Source organism: Balaenoptera borealis (genome assembly GCF_965194805.1).
Source record: "Balaenoptera borealis genome assembly, chromosome: 1".
NCBI lineage: Eukaryota > Metazoa > Chordata > Mammalia > Artiodactyla > Balaenopteridae > Balaenoptera > Balaenoptera borealis.
The window spans coordinates 31,814,313-31,838,622 of record NC_138860.1 but is presented as its reverse complement, the minus strand read 5'-3'; the positions used below and the strand labels follow the sequence as shown (position 1 = coordinate 31,838,622).

Below are 24,310 nucleotides of genomic sequence, written 5' to 3'. Positions count from 1 at the left end.
ATTTTTGTATGCGTGTACATATGTACGTGTGTATTGTATATACTATATGTGTATATGTGTGTATCCATACTGCATATATACACAGCTGTATATTTTTGTATGCGTGTACATATGTACGTGTGTGTGTATATACACACACACACCCTATGGATTATGTTTGTCTGGAGAACCCTCACTGATACGGACACTTACGACAATTGAGTACCTGCTCTTTGCCAGCCAGGGAGCCAAAGGCTTGTCCTTTCGGTGTCTCCCTTAAGTGTCACAAGTCCCAGGAGGGAAGGGGATGCGGCTCCTACCAGTTGAGGTGCCTCAGGGTCAGAGAGGTGCACAGGGCGGGGGGCTGGAGCCTGGTGGAGCCCAGGTGGAGTTCTAGCAGCAGTACAGCCTAGCAGCCCCACTTCCCCGGGTGCTTCTCACAAAGACGCCGAGGGAGAGACGGGATCTGAAGGAGGGGATGAGGAAGCTTCCGTGGGTCTGCAAGCCCAGACCAAGGCTGACTTGTCAAGGGTGTTAGAAGTCAGGACTGTGGTTACCCTGGGGGTGGGCTTACACAGAGCCATTCACATTCTGAAAAAGTATCCATTCTGCTCTTGTTTGTATGTTTACCCCCCTCCCCCAAATCTTTTAAAAACAGATTCTCTTGGTTGCTGGGAACACACACGGGGAAGTTGTGTGTGAGGGGCTATGATCCAGGGGACAGGGAGGATAAGCCCCCCACTCGTAGGGCCAGGAGTGGCTCAGCTTTGTGAAAATGACTATACTATCCAAAGCAATCTACAGATTCAATGCAATCCCTATCAAACTACCAATAGCATTTCCAAGAGAACTAGAACAAAAACTTTCACAATTTGTATGGAAACACAAAAGACCCTGAATAGTCAAAGCAATCTTGAGAAAGAAAAACAGAACTGGAGGAATCAGACTCCCTGACTTCAGACTATACTACAAAGTTACAGTAATCAAGACAGTATGGTACTGGCACAAAAACAGAAATATAGGTCAATGGAACAGGATAGAAAGCCCAGAGGTAAACCCACGCACATATAGTCACCTTATTTTTGATAAAGGAGGCAAGAATATACAATGGAGAAAAGACAGCCTCTTCAATAAGTGGTGCTGGGAAAACTGGACAGCTACATGTAAAAGAATGAAATTAGAACACTTCCTAACACCATACACAAAAATAAACTCCAAATAGATTAAAGACCTAAATATAAGGCCAGACACTATAAAACTCTTAGAGGAAAACATAGGCAGAACACTCTATGACATAAATCACAGCCAGATCCTTTTTGACCCACCTCCTAGAGAAATGGAAATAAAAACAAAAATAAACAAATGGGACCTAATGAAACTTAAAAGCTTTTGCACAGCAAAGGAAATCATAAACAAGACCAAAAGACAACCCTCAGACTAGGAGAAAATATTTGCAAATGAAGCAACTGACCAAGGATTAATCTCCAAAATTTACAAGCAGCTCATGCAGCTCAATATCAAAAAAACAAACAACCTAACCCAAAAATGGGCAGAAGACCTAAATAGACATTTCTCCAAAGAAGATATACAGATTGCCCACAAACACATGGAAGAATGCTCAACATCACTAATCATTAGAGAAATGCAAATCAAAACTACAATGAGGTATCACCTCACACTAGTCAGAATGGCCATGACCAAAATGTCTACAATAAATGCTGGAGAGGGTGTGGAGAAAAGGGAACCCTCTTGCTCTGTTGGTGGGAATGTAAATTGATACAGCCACTATGGAGAACAGTATGGAGGTTCCTTAAAAAACCGAAAATAGAACTACCACACGACCCAGAAGTCCCACTACTGGGCATATACCCTGAGAAAACCATAATTCAAAAAGAGTCATGTACCACAATGTTCATTGCAGCTCTATTTACAATAGGCAGGACATGGAAGCAACCTAAGTGTCCATTGACAGATAAATGAATAAAGAAGATGTGGCACATATATACAATGAAATATTATTCAGCCATAAAAAGAAATGCAACTGAGTTATTTGTAGTGAGGTGGATGGACCTAGAGTCTGTCATACAGAGTGAAGTAAGTCAGAAAAGAGAAAAACAAATACCGTATGCCAACACATATATATGGAATCTAAAAAAAAAATTGGTTATGAAGAACCTAGGGGCAGAGTGGTAGGACAGGAATAAAGATGCAGATGTAGAGAATGTACTTGGGGAGAGGGGGAAGGGGAAGGGTAAGCTGCAATGAAGTGAGAGAGTGGCATGGACTTAAACATACTACCAAATGTAAAATAGGTAGCTAGTGGGAAGCAGCCGCATAGCACAGGGAGATCAGCTCAGTGCTTTGTGACCACCTATAGTGGTGGGATATGGAGGGTGGGAGGGAGATGCAAGAGAGAGGAGGTATGGGGATATATGTATATGTATAGCTGATTCACTTTGTTATAAAGCAGAAACTAACACACCATTGTAGAGCAATTATACTCCAATAAAGATGTTAAAAAAAAAGTTTCACACAGATAATTTCATATAATCCCATAATAACCCCTTTTCTTCTCCTACTCCTATATTGCCCCTCCCCCTTCCCTCTCTCCACTTGTAACCACTATTTTTTTCTCTGTATCTGTGAGTCTGCTTCATTTTTGTTTTATTCACTAGTTTGTTGGCAACAGGCTGGCTTCGACACTCATGGTTTCAGATCACACACCTCTTTGAACATACAGGCTTCACAGTCATCCACAAGGAACCACCCCAAGTCAGGTAGTTGACCAGAGCCCAGAGTCAGCCTCTCTCGTGAAGAAACATCCTGGCTTGAGATGAGAGAAAATCTCTCCTTCTCCTGATCCCAGGCCTGCCAGTTTCCTGCCTTGACATTTCTTTCCACAGCAAGCAACCCACCATTAAACAACAAATAACTTGTGAGCAGTGGCAGTGCCACAGCTTAATGAGTCTGGGCATCCACCCCCAGCCCCTTTCTGCACATCACCACCTACCCCTCCCTTGTTACACACTTATGAACATGTTCTAAGTTATTTGCTCAGTGTCTTTTTGAATCACGTTGCCCCTAGAAGCCTCACTCTAGCTCATTTAGAGAAGGGTTTTCTGACTCAGACAAAGGCTCTATGCCATGGTTAGGGTTCTTAGATGTCATGGGAATTCAGAGGAGTTCTTCTAGAAATTATGAGCTGCAAACTGAATAATGTCATAAGTCTTTTCGAATTACTAAAAAATCAGCCTGCAAAGCAATTTAAGGCCCAACCATACTTACTGACTGGGCCTCGTATTTTTTAATTTAAAATCTTCGGGGCTCACTGAGCTTCCTGAGTCCTGGGCTTAGGTCAGAAAAATACCTAGAGCACCGTCCTATTTGGCAACCGTATTGCATGGCAAGAAGCCACCCAAGGCTTCTAAAAGGGTGAAGGGTTGGTGATACTCAAAGGCCAAACAATCATGTCATGTTGAAAGTTGCTCTCTGGTCAGAAAACTGGAGATGTGGAGCGAGTAAGGATTTCTTTGCTTGTCTTTTCTCATCTAACATAGTCTCCAGCTGCAAATTATGACACCCTAAAGGAAAATACATGTGGTGATTATTTTGCTGTATATTTACATCAAAGCATCATGTTGTACAACTAAAACTAATCCAATGTTATACATCATTCATATCTCAAAAAAAATAAAACTGGGGAAAAAAGGTTCAAATCTTAAAAATAATTCACACACATATGCTAATTGATTAATAAATAAAATTTAAAACTGTATTAAGGCAGAGGTTTAATTTTTTTCTTTTACTTGTCTTCAATTTATGGATAATAATAATAGTTTATTATTATTTATTTTAACAATATTAATTAACAGTATTATTTATAATAATTTATAATTATAATAATTTATAATATTATTTATTTATAATAACAGTATTATTTAGTAATAGTATGATATTATTACCCCATAATTACCCCTTAATCTACTCTGCCTGTTACTATGTGCTGGGCTATTATAGCCTAGCTGGAAATCCTAGAGATAAATCCTAGACAAAGGATTTATCTCTACTAACTTTTGTTATAAGAATTTGGGCAACTCAGCAAGTCACTGAACCTCTCAATTTCATCAGCCATAAGTATCCTATTACTTATTTTTCAAGGTTTCTGGGAAGAAGGTGATGTTTGCAGCAGTTTGTATAAGACTTGTCATATGGTATCATGTAAAATAGTTATTATTTTTATCAATAAACACATACTATCCTATGCACATTTTCCTTTCTCTGTCCCTCTTTTCTTTGTGGAGTGATTGCTTGGACTCATGTCTCTGAGTCCATAGTCACTTAAGCTGTCTGATCATAGACAGGTATAACAAATATCTGAGTAACCTTCATAATTTTCCATTCCTTACCTTTTAACTTTATTGCACTGACTCCATCAGTCTGTACGCTTACAATATCTGTACAACAGTTCCATCACAATTCACTTGAACAGAGCTGGCTCCTTTAGCTAGCTTAGAAATATCAATTGACCACTAGATGTCAGACTTGCTCAGAAACCACATTTATTTCTTCACCTTTTTACGAAGAAGTTTTCAGTGACTTTGACAACCGTTTCATGAAGGTCACATTTCCATCAGGGATCAATTTTATTTGAGTTTGCAAGTCTATGTTTCATGCCAGTATAATTTGTTTTCTTCAAAGATAAAACTTAAGCACAGATTCTGCTATCTTTGCACTCCAAGTGATGGAGTGGCTGACACACTTGTCCATGGACCCAAGTTACATTGAGGAATAAAGACGACTGCAAAGCCCTAAATAAATCAAATGGTGATGAAAGACCAGACTCAGAGAGTGGTCTGATGACAGTGACAGTTAGAAGTTACATCTAAAAGAAAACATCTATTATGATACGAAAGAAAAAAGTCATCAAAAAAAGTCATCAAAAGACATCAAACCTTTTGGAATAAAAGGTCTCTTCTTTTTCTTTAATTGCACTGGGATCCTGAACCAGAGCAGTGGGCATGTGAGTTTGCAATCATGGAGGGGCTGGTTAAAGAAGTGGCTCACAGGATAGCTTACATTAGTGCTTAGCGACTTTAGTGCTTAGTTCAAAAAGTCATCTAAATATTGTCTGAACATAACAATAGACATAAGCTATAACAAGACTGAGGAAAGAGAAAAAGGAGAATGAACTATAGAGGAGAGACCTCTGTGGCAAGAATAAATGTACCAAGGCACACAGAACATTATTTTTTATAAATTAAGGGTCTAAAAGAGTGTATAGCAAGACAAAAAATAAATAAATTTGATGTGAAATTTATTCATTTTACTTCATTTTCTTCCCTACATAAGTTTATAATCTGTGAATTAAAAATATAACTTACTTTTATTTTTGGACAGTCATACCCAAATAGTCCAGAGCTAACCATTATGCTATGAAGCCCCCCATAGTACATTTCAAAGAAGCTATAGCGTTGTCTCTTAAAAGGCAATATTATTCTGATGATTCTATCTTCATATTTGACCCTAGTTCTCAAAACTCCAGAAAGTAATCCTAGGAAACACTTTTCTTGTGTTCTGATGAAAGAATCTTAAAAAGTATCTATTCCAATTATCTACATTTTCAGGATAAGGAAATACATACCTGTAGGTAATTAACTGTTCAAGATCCTATGTCTAGTCAGGGCAAGATAATTTTTGGGGTCCCTTTATGTCTTATGAAGAATTTGATCAGACAAGACAAGCATTCTTCAATATTTTGCAAAGCAGGCAGGAGAGGGAGACTTTCCTGGTATGATATAGCACAATATATCTTAATCACAATGGCCAAGGGGACATCCTCAGAATTTGAAAACAGTTGGCAGACTCAATTCCCCAAGACCATGCTCTCACTCAAAGGTTAATTCCTTTACTGGTGACAAAGGAGGATCTTAACTTTATACCTTCTCAAAGTCACTCAAGCAAAACTTTGTAGGTTAGTGGAATAAACACAGGGCTTGGGATCGATGGCTTGGGTTAAAATCCGACCTGACTTGTCAATTAGCCTTGAGCTAATTCTCTGAGTGTCAGGCAAGTCAATTGTTAAGGTCAAAACTGCCCATTTAACCTCCTATTATAATGGTCAGAATTAAAGGTAGTTTCCTGAGAATCTGGAAGGGAAAAATAGACCTGAACACAACTCATGCAGTATAAAACGTGGCAACATAGATAATTCGGGGAATCACGTTCTGTTTTTTCCAGGACCGTCTCAAATTTCAGGTAACAAAATGTATTAAATGAGTAACTTTATGTAAAGTATTATTACACCTCTGTAAGATTTCTTTTGTATGTAGATTAATTTTTATTTATACAAACCTTATTTCCTAAGGGATTTGAAATGGCTTCATTCCAAATTCAAGTAAAATAAAATTAACTGTATTATCAGCATGTATTGGCATATAAACACATTTATATGCTGGAAAAATTTCTTGATTATGTTTTATTTCTAAAAATATACTCATTATATGTCTAAGAGTAGAAGAACAAAAGTGTGCTTTAGTGCTCTGAGGAGGAAATGATTATTTCAGTGAAGGAAATCAAGAAGAGCTCCACGGAGCCAGCAGAGCTGGGCCTGCACTAAAGGATGTAAATGGGTGAGGCTTTCAGGGAGCCTGGGGGCCTCCTCATAAACACCTGTGGGCCACTTCCCACCACCGCCCGCCCCCGCCAGATGGCTCCCTACGGAGAAGGTCTGGGAGCTGCCCTATGTGGATACCATGGTGCTTCTTGCTTGTCCTACTTAGATTCTTCCTTGGGGGAGCAGCAATATTAAGATTCCTACACGGCATCTTCACAATGTCAGTGATATAAATGCAGTGATGTGAATCCCTCTGCTCTCCTGCCCTTCCCGCCTTTTCCTCCTCTCCCCTTTCCACTTCTCTCTTTCCCTCTCCTCCCCTGCTCTTTCCTTTCCTTTTCTCATTTCCTTTTCAATTTTCAATTTTTCCTTTTCCTTCTTTTCCCCCCACATCTACCTCCCGCACACTGATTTGCTAATGACCAACGAAAACAGAAAATGCCAGGGAAAGTATAAATGGATCAAAAGTCCTCAAACTAATTATCCATTACTTGAACTAATTACCCTAATGATATATTGAAACATAAAGTGGGTTCAACTCAGCCACTCATAACCTCTTCCCCAAATCTCTGTAAAAGGCTTGTGGAAGATCTGTTTTGCCCATTGGTGGATAAAAATATAATCTCTGATGAGCTTCAAACTGATGCCAAAATGCAAGTTCTCTCCTTGTTTCTTGTTGGAAATAAAGTTACACAGATTTTTATTTTTCTGTGTACTAAGCACTGTTACTGAAAATCCACTAGATTTAGATAATCATATTGGTAGAGTTGAGAATTTTGTTTATATTTACCTCTTGGCAATCCTACAAACCTCTGCTTCACTATGCACCATTTCCTATGAGACCCTGCAATATTCAGGACAAAGATATGGTTTATCAGTGTCCCAGTCACTTTTGGCTTTTTGTTATTCTTTTATTAATTTCATAATTATTAATTTAGTTAATTTCATCATTACTAATTTAGTTTGGAATGTGCTCTTCATTAACCCTATGCATAATAATGCACATTTAGATCTACAAGATTTCTGACCCTAATTGTCTAATAAATAAACTTTAAACTGGTATACATTACAGCTCAAAGAGACACTAACCATGATATACCCAAATACTAGGTGTTGATACAGCTAGTATTTTTAATTCCATTCCCCTACCCATTTACTTAAACAATGACATTTCAATGCTTATATGCTGCTTATGAATTTGAGTTATATAAATAAATTTCAATATTCTGTCAAAGTAACTATAGTCAAATTACTGTATGTTTATTTATTGATTTGCCATCTGTGATTGTTAATTTTAGGTGTCAATTTGATTGGACCATGGAGTGCCTAGATATTTGGTCAAACATTATTTGGGGTGTTTCTGAAAGGATGTTTTTGGATGAGATTAACATTTTAATTGATAGACTAAATAAATCAGAAGACCACTCCCTAATGTGGCCTCAACCAATCTGTTGAAGGCCTGAATAGAACAAAAAGGCTGACCTTTTCCCAAGTAAGAGAATTCTTTCCTGACTGAATACCAGCCACCAGCACACCATTTTTCCCCTGTCTTCAAACTTGAACTGAAACATCAACTGAAACATCTGTTCTTCTTGAGTCTTGCGCCTGCTGGCCTTCACACTGGAACTAAACCATCACCTCTTCTGGGCCTCCAGCTTGCTGATGTACCCTGTAGGTCTTGGGATTAGCCACTACCCTCCACCAATTCCTTATAATCTCTCTATCTCTCTCTCTTCCTATATATATGTATATATATATATGTATATGTACATACAAGATGATAGATAGATAGATAAATAGATCAATCGATCAATCTCCTATTGGTTCTATTTCTCTGGAGAACTAATACACCATCCAATATTTAGTTTTCCTTCTTAACAGCATCCCAGTCTCCCTCCTTGGGAATTATTTCCCTCACAATGCATACACATTACATACACAATGTTTCACAGTGGGACTTTAGGTGCCTGCAATTCTATTAACAAGAATAAGCTGGATACCTTATTCACTAGACAATAATAAAGATAAAAATTGACAAGATGATAAAGATAATATTGACAAGATTAATAATCATGCCTACAAAGCCCTTACTCTGTGCCAGATACTGCTCTGATTGTATTATGTGTATAAACTCTTTTAATCACACAGCAACTCTTATGTCCATTTCACAGACAATGAAAGTGAGGTACAGAAAGTGAGACGGTAACTGGTGGAACCTGGATTTGAGCCATAGACATTCTGACTCCAGAGACTATGAAGAGCCAGATAAAAGGTTTGGATTTTTACTCAGAAGGCAACTAAAAGCCAGCAAGAGGTTTTTCTTAGTAAAGTCATATAGTCAGATTAGGTGTTTCTTGAAGTCTCCCACCCACACTTATTCAGCTATGTCAATCAGAGGAGATGACCCAGAAGCAGTATGGGGAGCCCAGCTGGGGAAGAGTTGGGGAAGCCTTGACTGATTGGTACAAGAGCTTCAACTGGGCCACTCACTCCAGGGGATTTATCTCTTTATTTCCAAAAAACGCTAATCCAAGCCTATTACCCCAAAGAAGTACTTCTCAGTCGCCCCCAAATTGTCACCCAGAAATCTTGTGACTTCGACTCAAGCAATTGGAAATTTTCCTCCAGGATCATGACTCAGAGGGGCAGAGAGTTGGAAAATGGCTAGAGTTCTCTCATTGTCCTGTGGGTCCAAGCAGCATGGCCAAGGTTCCCACTGCCAAGGCTTCCAGGTGTCTTCATTTCCAAGCCTGATGCTCCAGCTTCCCATCAGCTTGTGTAAGTCCCGACAGGCCTCCAGAATCTCCTTTTTTAGTTAGTTAACTAAACTGGGTTTCTGTTGCTTGCAAACGAAGAATCTGAACTGATGTTCTAAGTTACTTGAGATTTTAGGACATTGTTTAAATATAACAATGAATATAAGTTCATATTATTTCATGCACATTACTAAGTGATTCATATATATATATTGCTGTGTTTTCTCTGTTTTAGACAGAAAATTACTCTGAATATCAACCTCGATTTCAGCTAGCATAATGGGGGATATGTTCCCTCCCAATACTCCCCAATGTTCCAAAATTCCTATCTACTGAAATGAACAGAAATTAAATTTTATTGTCAAAGTATATTTAAATTGTGTTTCCTCCATCAGTTTAGAAAGTAAAACTCTCAAAAGTCTGGATCATCTTATGAAGAGATATATCACTAACATGGGTAAGTAATGATAATAATATAACTACCCATTCCTTACAGCATTGTAATAAAATGTGTCCTGATATTCTAACACTAGTATAGTGTAAAAAGGGACAGAAAGAATTTCCATATTCTAACTTTTCAATATTCCATAATGGGCTGTATTTTAACATTCAAGTGGATGAGATTAGGATGTACTTTTAAAGATGAAACTGTTCTAGTACAATGTTCTGCTAAGATACTTTTGAGTACTTAGCTTTTTTTGGTGGAAAGGTGAAAAGATTGGTCTCATCTCATGTAAGTTCCTCTCTTTCTGTCTCATGCCTGTGAGTCACACAATCTTTGTAATAGTGGATAAAACAATGGAGACAAAGATAAAGGCATAGTAATTCCTATATTTGCCTAGTTCAGTGATTTCAAAAATGTTAAACTCACTTGATACTTATTGAATAACTCTGTGGGTAAAATATGATGTTATCATTATTCTCCCTGTAATACAAACAAGGAATCTCATATTTAAAGATATTAATAATTATTATACCCAATATTTGCTGTACTACTTGGTATCTACAATTAATTTCTCACAACAATATCTTCAATAATTGTGTATTTCCATATCCTCGTTTGACAGATGGGGAAATTGAATCTGTAGAAGATGAAATACTTTGCCTAAGGTCCCACAGCTAATAAGACACAGGATCAGGATCAGAGTGTGGCTCTCTTCTCACTCCAAATCCTGGGTTCTAAACATTTTTCCTGTTGCCCAAGATGGCACAAATAGCAAGTGACAGATCCAAGGACTCTAAGACATACTTTTTTTTTTTTTTTTTTTGCACATTTTACTTCTCTGAAACTGGGATACATTTTATAATCAACAGCATCCCGCAGTCACTGTCTCATGTCTTAGCTGTTACTACCTATGTATGCAGCCCTTGGTTGCTATTTCTGGTGCAGGACTGGGCAACTATAGCCTTCAATACTTTCGCCAACAGACCATTTAAGGACCATTTGAGGAAGGAATAATGGATTTGGTTGTTGTCTGAAAAAACTTCCACTGACATCTTCTGGTAAGATCAAGAAAAGGCCAGCATCAAAATGTACAGCAGGTTGCTCCTGATGTAGTCCTCTCCTAAGAAGTCCTACACCACTGTTCTCTTGATGACACAGATGAAAATACTTTGTGGAAGGATGAGGGTATCAATAACTGGGATGCAAAGTCATTCTGAATAACCAGATTCTGAATGAGAAGAAACTTTTGGACTCCTTTAACAATATATTTCTCTCATGTTTTTTCTCTTTATGGATACACAAGAGTGATATATGACTGAATGTTTGAATAAGTTCTTAAAAAACTCTTTCAATAAGTTTAAAATAAAATGCTTAGTGGTACAAAAGCATTGTGTTGGTTTAATTGACAGTGGTTTGTGGGCTATTTTTTCCCCTTTTATAGTGGTACATAATATAATTGTTCATTTTATAATTGGTGAGTCTTTAAAGTAATGAAATATAGTAGTGTTCCAACAAGTCAATCTATTCTTCATCATACCAAACTGCTGCACCCTATTTTTATATTTTACATTTTATATGTATGTATTTTTATTTTATATATTTTTTGCCTTAAAAGAAAACTGGGGATCAGAGTACAAGATCCAGATTAGCATATTAAACAAATGACTAAAGTATATATTATGAACCCATGAGCAATTAATCTTACACATTTAAATGCAGATCAAGATTACTTAGAGATTTTTTTTACTTATTAACCAGGGCCAGGTTTTAGCAAGCCACTGAGTCTGGCAGACATGAATGAGTATGTAGGATTGCTTTCAATGGATTTAAAGAAGGCTTGTATACTTGAAGTTACAGTTCGCTTTAGATCCTAAGAAGGGAGCACAGACATACTGTGCTCAATCAACACTTGACTGTTTGATTTTAAAGGCATATAGGACTTCTGCAGCTCATGAGTAGGTTTAAAATACTTCCATCCAACTTTGCTATATTCCAAGTGCTCTGCTTACTGTTGGATGGATAAGGGCAGGTTATACGCACTCCAAATAGAGAGACAGGTACTCAAAATAAATAACACTGATATAATCTGTCTCTGGTGCTAAGATGAAAGAATGCACAGGATTCATGGGGAAGGATCCCCAAGGACAAAAATATGTGGGAACTTGCTTAGTTTAAAACAAACAAGAAAAACCAGTTTGGGAAGGCTTATATTATTTTCTGCTTCCCCTCAATGGGTCTTACAGATTCTAAGAAAAACATTAGAATAATTAATGTTAACTAAGTTGATTAACAGGAAAAAAACTGTGGGGACAGTCTAGAGACTTTTTCCCAACAAGGTAGAAATTTTAAAGGGACTTATCACAAATGGATAAAGAAATCTTTAGATGGTTATTTAAAATGGGATAAGCAAAACAAACATTTATGAGATTAAAACACAAGGTTTTGATGTAACACTACCTAAGGTTAAATGGCCCAGAAGGGACCCCCTACTGGTCCCCAACATTAAAGGCCAAACAAATCCACTCTATTACCCCAGTTTAAAATCTATTTATCTATCTATCATCTATCTATCTATATCTATCTATCAATAGATAGATATAGATAGATAGATTTGAAGGGCTGAAAAAATTACACTGAGATACCTGACCAATAATTACTAATTACTAGTTACTAATTACTTGGGGCAACAGGCCAATTAATCAAGATTTACAAAAGGACCTGAGTTCCTTGGCTCAACCCCTCTCTGGGGATCCCAGAGACTTTTATTTAAAAATAGATAAACTGGACAGGGAATAAAAAGAAAGAAAAACTTCTAGGACTCCTCCTGTAAGATCAAAACTTGTTGACTGGGTCCTAATGAAAACTAAAGTCAAAGGTATAAAAGTTGATAGGATCAAGATAAAGTTTACAAAAATTTATATATGTGTATGTGTGTATATATATATATGTATATGGGCTTTTTATAAGATGGTTACATCTCTTTTGATTAATTATATTGTGAGATAAGCATGTTTCATGGGGAAATGCTTGCCTTACATGGTATTATAAGATAAGGCATATAAATCTGTCCCTCAGAAAATATTAATTACACATACCAAAGAAAACCAATAGGGTTACCTGAACCACACACTATAAAGTAAAACTGGAAACTAATATTCAGGGATTAATAACAAAATTAGTGATTTTGCTTCAGGTTTAACTTGTGAACTCAGAAAGAGGTTCTTTGTTGAATGCCTTATACAAATTTTGAAGAACCCTAAAGTTCTAGATAATAGAACACTTAAATTTCAGTTTAGTTAGAAATATTCTCAGCAATATAGAAAATATAGTTGGGAAAATCAATCTTTTAATATCATTTAGGTGACAGACCAGTTCTTTGGGAGAGCTAAAAACAACTGTTTTTGTCTTGCATATCTCTACAAATCAGAAATACAAACCAGCTACAAGGACCTGAGACTGAGCCTAATTTCTTAATCAGGTAAAACCTGAAACCAAGGGGGGGAAAAAGTGGCAGCTTTAAACTCAAACTGCTGGGAAGGCTCCCTCAGCTGAAAATCTAGCGTCCTTAGAATTTTATCAAGGACAAATACAAATCTTAAAAGTCTTTTCCACAAATACTAAAGCCTTAGTCAGCTTTAATTTATCCCAACGGTTATATATAAACTAGTAAGCTTATATTGTAATACCTGATTCATAACTGTTTTTTTTTTAAGAGAAACCTTGAGATCTCTAGTTTTGTCTGTTTATATGTCTGTGTATACTTTATACATATGAGATGTCTCTATCTCTGGAAAATATTATCAAAATTAAATTTATAAAAGAGCTCTATTTAATTGACTTAAAAGTAAGTGCTTACAAACTGAATATTTCTAAATATAAAAAAACCCAACCCAAATGACTTTCAGGTTCACTTGGGAAACCTGAAACTGGGTTTCAGGGAACTGAGAAATATTCAATATTAAATTGACATCTGGTATTAAGGTTAGTTCAAGTTTGTTGATCTAATTTATACACGTCTTTAGAGTCATCAACATTAAGTATAATACTTTTATTGTACCTCGGTTTAATAGAAGTCAAATAAGATCTTGTTACATCTGTTGCAAATTTGTCAGCAAGAAAAATAAATAATTTGATATGATGAAATTCTTATAAGTAAACGGAATGCAAATGAGATAAGAGCTTTTCGGTGAACTCCTTAAAAACAATTATATTTTTTTAAATGTCTACTTAAAATTACCTCTCCAGTTATTTGTTAACTGGAAATTCTAGTGTTGTGCTAAATTAAGTTAAATGATGGAAGTTTATTGAATAGCTAGGTCATTTCCAAAGAAAATAAGATGCTAGAACATTAAATTGCTAAACAGGTCTAAATTTACTTACTTATGAGAGGGAAACTAAAGATGTTTGGGTTTATTAGACATATCTTGTACCACATTGAATCAATTGTTATATGTTTCGTGAGGCTATGGGATATTCCAATTAGGAAATTCTGGTATGACAGACAGTTCACAATCACTTACTGATTGTCAGTTTTTGCTAGGGATTAAGTTTTTTTTTTTTTAATAAATTTATTTATTTATTTTATTTTTGGCTGTGTTGGGTCTTCGTTGCTGGGCACAGGCTTTCTCTAGTTGCAGTGAGCAGGGGCTACTCTTCATTGTGGTGCATGGGCTTCTCATTGTGGTGGCTTCTCTTGTTGCCGAGCACAAGCTCTAGGCACACGGGCTTCAGTAGTTGCAGCACGCAGGCTCAGTATTTGTGGTGCATGGGCTTAGTTGCTCCACAGCATGTGGGATCTTCCTGGACCAGGGATCGAACCCATGTCCCCTGCATTGGCAGGCAGATTCTTAACCACTGTGCCACCACGGAAGTCCCAGGATTAAGTTTTTTAAAGGTTAAACTTGCAATATGTAATTAAAGCTACTAGGAATAATAAAGGAAATCTTTCAGTATGCAAGAAAATTAGAATGTGTGTTTTCAGCAAAAGGTATGAGGAGTGGCAATATATTTTGTTAAGGGGAAAAGATTAATTTTGTCTTACAGCTGGTTGTTTTTGGATGGAAACATAAGGGACAAACTAATATGGAGACAGAAAGTGATGAGAGGTTGCGGAAAAGGAACCCCAAGAAAAGAGTTTGATGCATGATCAGGATTAGCTAAATTTAGATTGAATTTAATTAAGTAAATGGATTTTGTTGTTAAAACTAAGTTAGTGCAAGACTGGAGTTTGATTTTCTCTCTGTTAAGAGAACAAATTTTCTTGAAGGTCTGCTTTTTTTTTTTTTTGAAAGTTTTGGTGTTCGGTATTTTATAAATTTATTTATTTATTTATTTATTTTTGGCTGTGTTGGGTCTTTGTTTCTGTGCGAGGGCTTTCTCTAGTTGCGGCGAGTGGGGGCCACTCTTCATCACGGTGCGCGGGCCTCTCACTGTCGCGGCCTCTCCTGTTGCGGAGCGCAGGCTCCAGATGCGCAGGCTCAGTAGTTGTGGCTCACGGGCCTAGTTGCTCCGCGGCATGTGGGATCCTCCCAGACCAGGGGTCGAACCCGTGTCCCCTGCATTGGCAGACAGATTCTCAACCACTGTGCCACCAGAAAAGCCCCTGGAGGTCTGCTTTTGATAACAGATTGTGCAAGTTTCTGTGCCCTCAAGTGATCTGTAGTTTTTTTTTAACCTTTGTGTGACTTGATTAAGTGAATAAGTATTGTTTCACAGTGACCTTGTGTTTTAAAACGTTTTGATATTTTTTAAAAACTTCCCAAATATCAAATTCTAACTAAAGATCTTTTAACCTTCAGCTAGTTCTGGGATGTTTCCAAGGATCCCTGAGATATCTCAGAGAGTAATATTAAACCAAGTAGGCTTATTTGGTAGGTTAAATTACTTAAGAAACATTATTAAGTGGTTGGACATAAACCTTAGGTTGTATTGTATGAATAAATGTCATTAATATAGATATTCCAAACTTTATATAGAATTCCTGAAAGCCTGATACGTCCTGGTATAATGTTATTGGTTCTAATTCTAGTTTATTATCTTAAAGTGTTATATGTCACAGAAAAGTCCAAGTTTCTTGCCAACTGCATTGTAATCAAATTTTTAACCATGCCATTTTAAGTTTTGTCGTTTATAGACAATCATTATTTTACACTGATGCTTTTATAAAATGGAGATCTTCAACAAAATTCATAAAAGGACTTTTTTGACAGATATAAGTTTCTGATAATTTTTAGATCATATCACTTAAATAGGAAAACCTGATGACTTCATCCAAATCAAGAGGAATTAATTAATTATGTGGGATTGAGGAACTGATAAATATGATTTATAACTTTATGACTTTTTTTGAAATATACTGGCTTTTAATCTTTGTTTTCCAGAAAAACCTTTCTTCTTATGCTATGAACTGCAACAAGCTGATAAAGTATACCTTTGTAAACAAAGATGAAACATGCATCTTTTCTCTCTATCTGATTCTTTCAGAATCTGGCTTCTCCAGCAGGCTGTCTGGTGGACTTGATGATTTATTGCAACTAGATTACAACTAGTTATACTAATCATTGTTTTAATTTGTTCTTTATTTCCAAATTACTTATGCTTTGTGTCTCCCTGCTGCACTGTGACTTTGTCAATGTTATTAGTTGTATTACTTATATCCTGTCTATTTTATAGGATTCTTGTCTCTTACATTACCCAAAGTGTAACCTGGCCTCCAACAAAATTGATGATGGCTAAACATCTTGAGGAAATAGATTACATTCATAACTACACATAGAATAATTGTAATAGTGTGATAGGTATGGGAAGAAGCAACAAGGGAAAACATTTTCTGGATCATAAAAAAGTAGTAAGACAGGGGATCCACAGAATTTTAAATTATCAACAGGGCTTCTCCAGAAATTAGCACCTTGAGTGGCATATCAACAAAATCTTTGCCTGATTTAGGAATGAGCCTTCCTAGCAACATGGTACAAAAATTGGTCATGAAGTGTCTCCCCAAAAAAACTGTTGCCTGCCATATCAGTAAACAAAGGATGTTGCAGCCATCAAGTCATCACATTACAGCTGCCCTGACAATAAGACTTGAGGGAACCCGGATAGAAACAGGATGCCAGCTATCTATCAGTCAACCACTGCAGCCACCCCCAACAGTGCACCCTGAGGAGCCTTGCCATGAGAAAGCACAGGATACTGGCCCGAGATAGCTGAGGTGCATATCAAAGGAATGATTCCAGTGAGCCCAGACTCTTGCATCTTCCCATACATAGAACGTGCTAAATTCCTTAACTTGAGATATCCGATTTTCTTTGATTAACAGTAATCTTTTAAAGTTCCGACTACCTGGTCTTTGTTGCAAAAACTCCTAAGTATCCTGGCTCCTCTACCTCTTCAGAGCCATCTCTCAGAGTTATCTGAGATGCTGTGTCTTGGGCTTAAGTCCTCAGTTTTGTTCACCGAATAAAAACATAATTCTCAGCTTATAGGTTGTGAATTTTTTTCATTTGACAATACACATACAAGTGAGTTCCCGCCTACTTAATTGGTATCATTCATGCAACAATTATCTACTAAGCGTATACCATGGGCCAGGGACAGTGTTACTGCTGTAGGAGGAGACCTATCTGATTTGGTGAAGAACGTGGGCTTTGCAGTCAGACACTCTTGAGTTTGAATTCCAGATTCTACCAACTGCTAGCTGTGAAGATGGATTTACCAAGTAGCTAATAAAACTAACAATATTTTCTCCCACTCTGTGACTTTTCATTCTCTTAACAGTTTCTTTTGAAGAACAAAACTTTAAAATTTTGATGAGATCTAATTTATTAATTAATTTATCTTTTTATGGATCATGTTTTTGGTGTCATATCTTTTAGAAATCTTTGACTAACTCAAGGTCACAAAAATTTTCCCATATGTTTAGTTATAGAAGTTTTATTGTGTTAGTTTTATATTTAGGTTTATGACCCCTTTGAGTTAATTTTTGTGTATGGAATAAAGTTCAATTTTTTTCCCTATGGATATCTAATTGTACCAGCATCATTTGTTGAAAAGATGATCTTTTCTCCACTGAATTTTCTTGTTACCTTTGTCAAAAATCACTTGTCAATATATGTGAGTTGATTTTTTCCAATCCATGGACAGAATGTATTTCACCATTAAATTAGGTCTTCCTTAACTTCCCTCAGTAATGCTTGAAGTTTCAATGTACTGATCTTTCAAACAACTTGTTAAATTTATCCCTAAGTATTTCATGTTTATGATGCCATTGCAAATAGTATTTTTTAAGTTTAATTTCTGATTGTTTGTTGCTACTATATAGAGACACAATTGATTTATTATTACATCTTTATTGAGATATAATTCACACATCATAACATTTATCCTTTTAAATTGTACAAATTAGTGGTTTTTAGAATATTAACAGAGTTGTACACCCATTACTACTATCTAATTTTAAAACATTTCATCACTCAGAAAAGAAACAATTTACTGGTCACTCAATATTCCCCTTTCCCCTAGCCCATGGCAACCAGTAATCTAATTTCTGTCTCTATGTATTTTTTAATTTTGGATATTTCTTTCTCTATTTGGTGAGATAATATCTCATATTCTCCTCTAATTGTCTAGACCTGAATTCCTTTCATTGTTGGCCATATTTATAATAGATGATTTGAAATCTTTGTTCAGTAAATTCAACATCTGGGCTTCTGCAGGAACAGTTTTTATTGATTGCTTTTCTTCCCCTGTGTATGGGCCATACTTTCCTGCCTGGGTGCACCTCTTGTAATTTGTTGGTGAAAACTGTACAAATGTACAATTTTAGATAATACAATGTGGTAATTCTAGAAATTAGATTGGTGCCACCCTCCCTTCCCCAAATGTTTGTTATTGTTGTTTGTTCTTGTCATTGTTTTTGCTCTTTGTTTCAAGACTTCCCTGGACTAATCCTGTTAAGTCTAATTTTTGTCATGTGCAGTCACTTAATTGTCTGCTCAGGTACCTTAGTGGTCAGCGAAAAATTAGACAGAGATTTCTTTAAATATCTTGAATCAATAAATTTCCAAACATTCACTGAGAGGCTCTGTATATAAATTGCTCATATTTTCAATGCTCCAGCAGGGAGTTTACAATTCTGCCTTAGCCTTCACTTCCTGTTTTCATAGAGGCTTAAGATTAGTCAGAGGTGAAAGAGTAGGGCCTTCTCAGGGTTTTCTTGGTCATATGTCCAGAACTGTACCTGTGTGTGACCTTCTAGATTCCTTGGAATATATCATAGCTTTATCATTCCTCAGTTTTTCCTTTTATGTTTTTAAGTCAGCCTCCTATAATCCCCAACTGGTATCATTGCCTCAGGTAGCTGTGATGTTAAACAATTGCTACTGATTGTTTTTTTAGCCAACACCCTAGTGATAAGGCTCTTCTCACAGTGCAAGTTCTAAGTCAGGTCAAATGAAGAGAAGACCTGAGAATAGAGCCTTTCAGGAAGCTGCCAGACAGGTCCAAGAGTGATGAATCTTTTGGGGTGGGGCTGTTGTGGAGATCTAAACACACTTTCTTCTGTCCGATGGCTGTGAGGTTGATGGCTTTCACTGTAGTTGTGAGGCTTTTGGCTTTCAAAGTGACCATGAAGCTAGGGAAAGGAGGATGGGAAAAAGATGAGTTAAAACACCAAAGACTCACTGTTCTTACCAAAATTCAGCTGGCTTTCTTGAATAAATGCTTTTCCAATTATTACAAGCCTTTAGTTAATTTCTAGATTTCTGAAAAAAATTGATTTTGATCATTTTTGCTAGCATTCTCATTGCTTTTATGGAGGATCAGACTTCTGGAAGTCTTTACCATTCTGAAAATGCTTTCAATTCAATTGATCTTTATGTATAGATCTTTTATCTATAAATTCACTTACCAGTACCAGTCAATTTTTTTGTAGATTCAATTGCTCCAAAAGGACCAATTAATTTCAGCTTCTGACAGATCTTGTTAGCTTCTTCTTGTCCTCTGCGAAGAAAAGTTTCAGGGTAACGAGAGAGACTGGAAGTCTTGGCAGACATTACTTTGGCTCAAAAACAAGGACCAGGGCTCCTCCTCTCCTTTCTATCCACCTGTGATAAGCTCATATGGGCATATCCTCTTCTCAGGAAATAAGAGCTTCGTTGTTTCTGTTTTATCTACTGTGGGACGTAATCTGAGGTCTTAGAGCCTGGCTAGAGAAGAAATCCCAGAGTCTGCTTTGCAGACCCAACTCTCCCTATAGCCATGTGGTGTATGTAAGTCCCATGGTTTGGGTTTGGACTTAGATTGTCTGTACTCTAACTTAGGACTTTAGCCATTTTCTCTACTCTATCATTCTTCTGAAAACTGGGATTCTAGAGAGTTGATAGGAGCTTCTTCTTGTATTAGTCATTAATTCTTAACAGAAAGCTTTCCATTTGCATATATACAATCTATGTTTTCAAAGCTCTGGAGGGGAGAATGAGTCCTGTGATGAAACTTCTTTGGGAGCTTAGGAAGCTAAGGTGAAAAAAATACAGTTATTAATATTTCTCTGAATCAATTGTGTCACATTTAATCTTACAGTGGCCTGAATGATAGAGAGGCATGTCGTCAGGTTTTAAATTTGCGATACCCTCATGTGTGGTCACAAGAAAATTTTGGATCTAGGAGTTAAAGACCAAACTTTCACTTCACCTTTAAATGGTTGAGACTTTCCACTTGTACTTGCTTCAGGTCAGAACCTCAAAAGAACCTATGTAATGAAAACAGTCAGTGAACTTGAGACGGAAATAAGCTTCTCTGAGCCAGACAAGACCAAGTAAGCCACAGACTGTTTGGTATGGATGATGCAGCTTGCCTTTCTCCTTGAGGCATCTTTGATAGTGGAGACTATGGATCAGAGCTTTGAATCTTGAAGTCATCTTAAAGTCAGCAAATTGATAAAGTTCTGTTCATGCTGAGGGCATGCAGCAATTCATGTGCATCAGGCGATTTAATGGTCCTCATTTTCTGACAAGATTAGAAACTTGTTCTTAAATAAATGGTGGGTGTTAATGATAGATACAAGGGGAAAATGAAGTCTTTCTAAATACAGTATAGAAAGAATACGTATTTTTTCTCCCTTGTAGATTTCATATTAGTAAGACCTAAGAAGCCCATAAGATAATTGCCAGCACATATTCTCCCAGCAAGCATCACATCTTCTAGTCTCTGTTCAATTTATTTTGTTGCCTGGATATCATATATTATATACACTTCTGGCCTTTATTTTCCTCAAGTTTTGAAAAAGTACACAAGTTATATATGAACACATGATCATTTCTTTAAAAATTACAATGTTATGTTTAGAAATAAACTTCCATTTTGACCTTGACCTCTATCATGACCCATATTGACTAAACCTCCAAGCAGACAATTATTTTTATCAGAGTTCTCTTATGTACATTTAGACACACGCACGCACACAAATATTATATTTCCGAGTTTTTAAAACATTAAATAATTGTACATATTATTTAAGAGCTTACTTGTTTATTCAACCATATTTTTGAGAGCTATCTATATTGATAAATACAAATATAATTCATTCTCATAACAGCTGAATAATAATCCATGATATTTCATTTTACTTCATTTCATTCCCCTATTGCATCATGTGGATACTTTCTTTTACTTTTCTATAATTAAGTGGGTGCAATACTTACCTTTGTATCTAACTCCTTGTCCATATCTATTTATTTAACCCAGAGACCTGAAAGTAGAATTGTGGAGAAATTGGGTATGTACATTTTCATATTTAATAGATGCAGCAAATTGCCATCCAGAATGGTTGTAATTATTTTTACTCCCATCAGTGATGTGTGTCTGAGAACTTGTTTTTCATACAGTCATCAATATGCAATACTGTTAGATCCTGATATTTTGGCCTATCTGATAGATGAAAAATAATGTCATTATTTTAATTTACACTTTCCTAATAATGGGTGATTTTTACCACCTTTTCATATGTTTGTTGGCTATTTGGATTCCACAAATTTTCTATTGATGCATTTTTGCACACATTTTCTGTTGTCTTCTTAAATTTTGGAGTTCTCTTGGTTACATAGTTTTAAAAATAATTCTTGGTTTTATGTGTTCTTCTACTTATATGTTGTTTGTCTTATCCTTGTAAATGTTATTTTTCATTAAGAAGAAGTTTAAAATTCTGATTATAGCCACATTTGTTAATGTTTTTCTGTTTTATGTGTGTTATTGGGATAATTTAATTAATATCTTTCTAACCTAAGGTCATAAATTTAGTCTTCTTTTTGATTCAAATAGTTCAGTTTCTAAAATATTTATGTTTCTGATCCATCTGGACTTTATTTTGTATTTCACGATTTTATTATTTACATAGAGATATGTAATTGTTTCAGCAAGATGTGTTAAATAGTCCAAATTCTCCCCCACTGATTCATGATGCCTCCCCATCATACAATTATTCTGTGTATTATGCTTCTAATGGGGCAATTTTCTATTGCATTTATCTATAGATTTATTCCTGGGCCAATTTCACTATTCTAAAATTACTATAACTTTATAGAATTTCTTGCTAAATTGTAGATTAAGTGGCCTTACCTTGTTCATTTTATTTTTTGCCTCATTTATTCTTGCTCATGTATGCTTCTGCATAAATTTATAATTAATTTGAAAAGTTCCACAAATAGTTCTATTTACATTTGATTGAGACTGCACTGAATTTCTAAATTATTTGAAAAAATCGATATGTGTGTAATATTATTGAAAATTCTCATTCTCCATTTTTTAGATGTTTTATGTTCTTCAACAAAATGTATTATTTTCTTTATGAGGTTCATCCACTTTGTTAAAATTATTCTTAACTGCTTTTTATTTAAAAATTATTTTGAAGGGAGTATTTCACCTCATTTTTTTCTTATTAGTCATTACTCTTATTTAGAATATGTTGTGTTTCACATGTGGATCCTTCCATCAACAATGTATCTAACATACATATGAGAAACTTGCTGAAATCTATTATGATAGTTTGTTCATCGACATTTTTGAATGTTCTTATGCTTACAATCTTATGCTAACCCTATATTGTATTTCTACTTTTTTTCCTCTGAGGATAATCCACTTTCTTGTGAACTTAGTTATGTAATAATCCTAGTTATTACTTTAAAATGTATATCTCAGAAATAACTAATTTTCTTGTCAACTGCATTATTATGAACTTTCATCAAATCTTTAACCGTGGTCATTTTTAAGTCTTTTGTCATTTACAGACAGTTCTGGGTGTACTCTGATGATTTTGCAAATATGTTCCTATAAAAGGGTTTCATCTTCAAGAAATTCATGGAAAAGACTCTGACAAGTACAGGTTTCTGGTAACTGACTGTACTGCTGAACTGAAGGAATAAGCATTTTCAGAACTCTAATGAAAAACTGATGAACTCATAAAAGTGCTAACAAAAGATCAAGATGAAAAAAAAATTAATTACATGGGACTGAGTGAACTGATGAGGATGAGTATAATTTTTGTGACTTTCTGTCTGAATTAAAAAAAAAAAAAAATCCCACAAGGACTCAGAGGCAAAGAATATACAAATCAATTTTCACTGCAAAGTAAAGGAGCTGTTACAGTGGAGGGTTACTGGACTGAATGTCAATATTATGACATAGTATGAGTGTGTTTCATATTTGGTAATTGCAATCATTGTTGCTTTTGTTGTGGTCATCCATGTACAATACTTGGTGTCAGTCTATTTATCTCTTGTAAAAATAAAATACAGTGTGTGTGTGTGTGTGTGTGTGTGTGTGTGTGTGTGTGTGTGTGTGTGAAAAAAATAAATAAGTAAAATAAAATAAAATAAAATAAAATAAAATAAAATAATTTTTTAAAATGTTATCCAGTATTTTTAGGTGCTCCATTATAGGAGAGTTTGGTATTATATGACCTACCTGAATGCTCTAAATTATATTCTAGAAATTTATCCACTTCATCCAGGTATTAGAGTAAAGTTACTCAGGGGTTTCCCATATTTTTCTAAAAGTGAAATAAAACATTTATCTCTATTTGAAACAATTATCTTTAAACTTTTTCTATTTTTGAAGCAACTTCAAACTGTTGCAAATAAGTACAAAAAATTTTCCCCCCACAAGAATAATTTGACTGTAAGGTACTGACTTAAGGCCCCATCACCCCCAAATCCTTATTTATTTATTTTTTATTGGAGTTAATAATTTCTGCTGTACAATGAAGTGAATCAGCTATATGTATACCTATATCCCCTCCCTCTTGGACCTCCCTTCCATGCCCCGCCCCCATCCCACGCATCTAGGTCATCACAGAGCACCGAGCTGAACTTCCTGTGCTTTATAACATGTTCCCACTAGCTATCTGTTTTATGTGTTGTAGTGTATATATGTCAGTCTTAATCTCCCAATTCGTCCAACCCTCCCCTTCCCCCACTGTGTCCACACGTCCATTCTCTACATCTACGTCTCTATTCCTGCCCTGCA

The 24,310-nt window shown here is 35.9% G+C and overlaps 1 long non-coding RNA gene across 1 annotated transcript; it reads right to left on the bottom strand.

The window, feature by feature from the left end:
• Nucleotides 1-19,043: 19,043 nt before the first annotated feature.
• LOC309605598 lies at nucleotides 19,044-22,957 on the bottom strand. The gene is made up of 2 exons (XR_014231425.1): nucleotides 19,701-22,957; nucleotides 19,044-19,424 (listed from the first exon to the last, which is right to left on the bottom strand). It is a non-coding gene; the product is annotated as an uncharacterized lncRNA (long non-coding RNA).
• Between the last annotated feature and the right edge of the window lie 1,353 nt (nucleotides 22,958-24,310).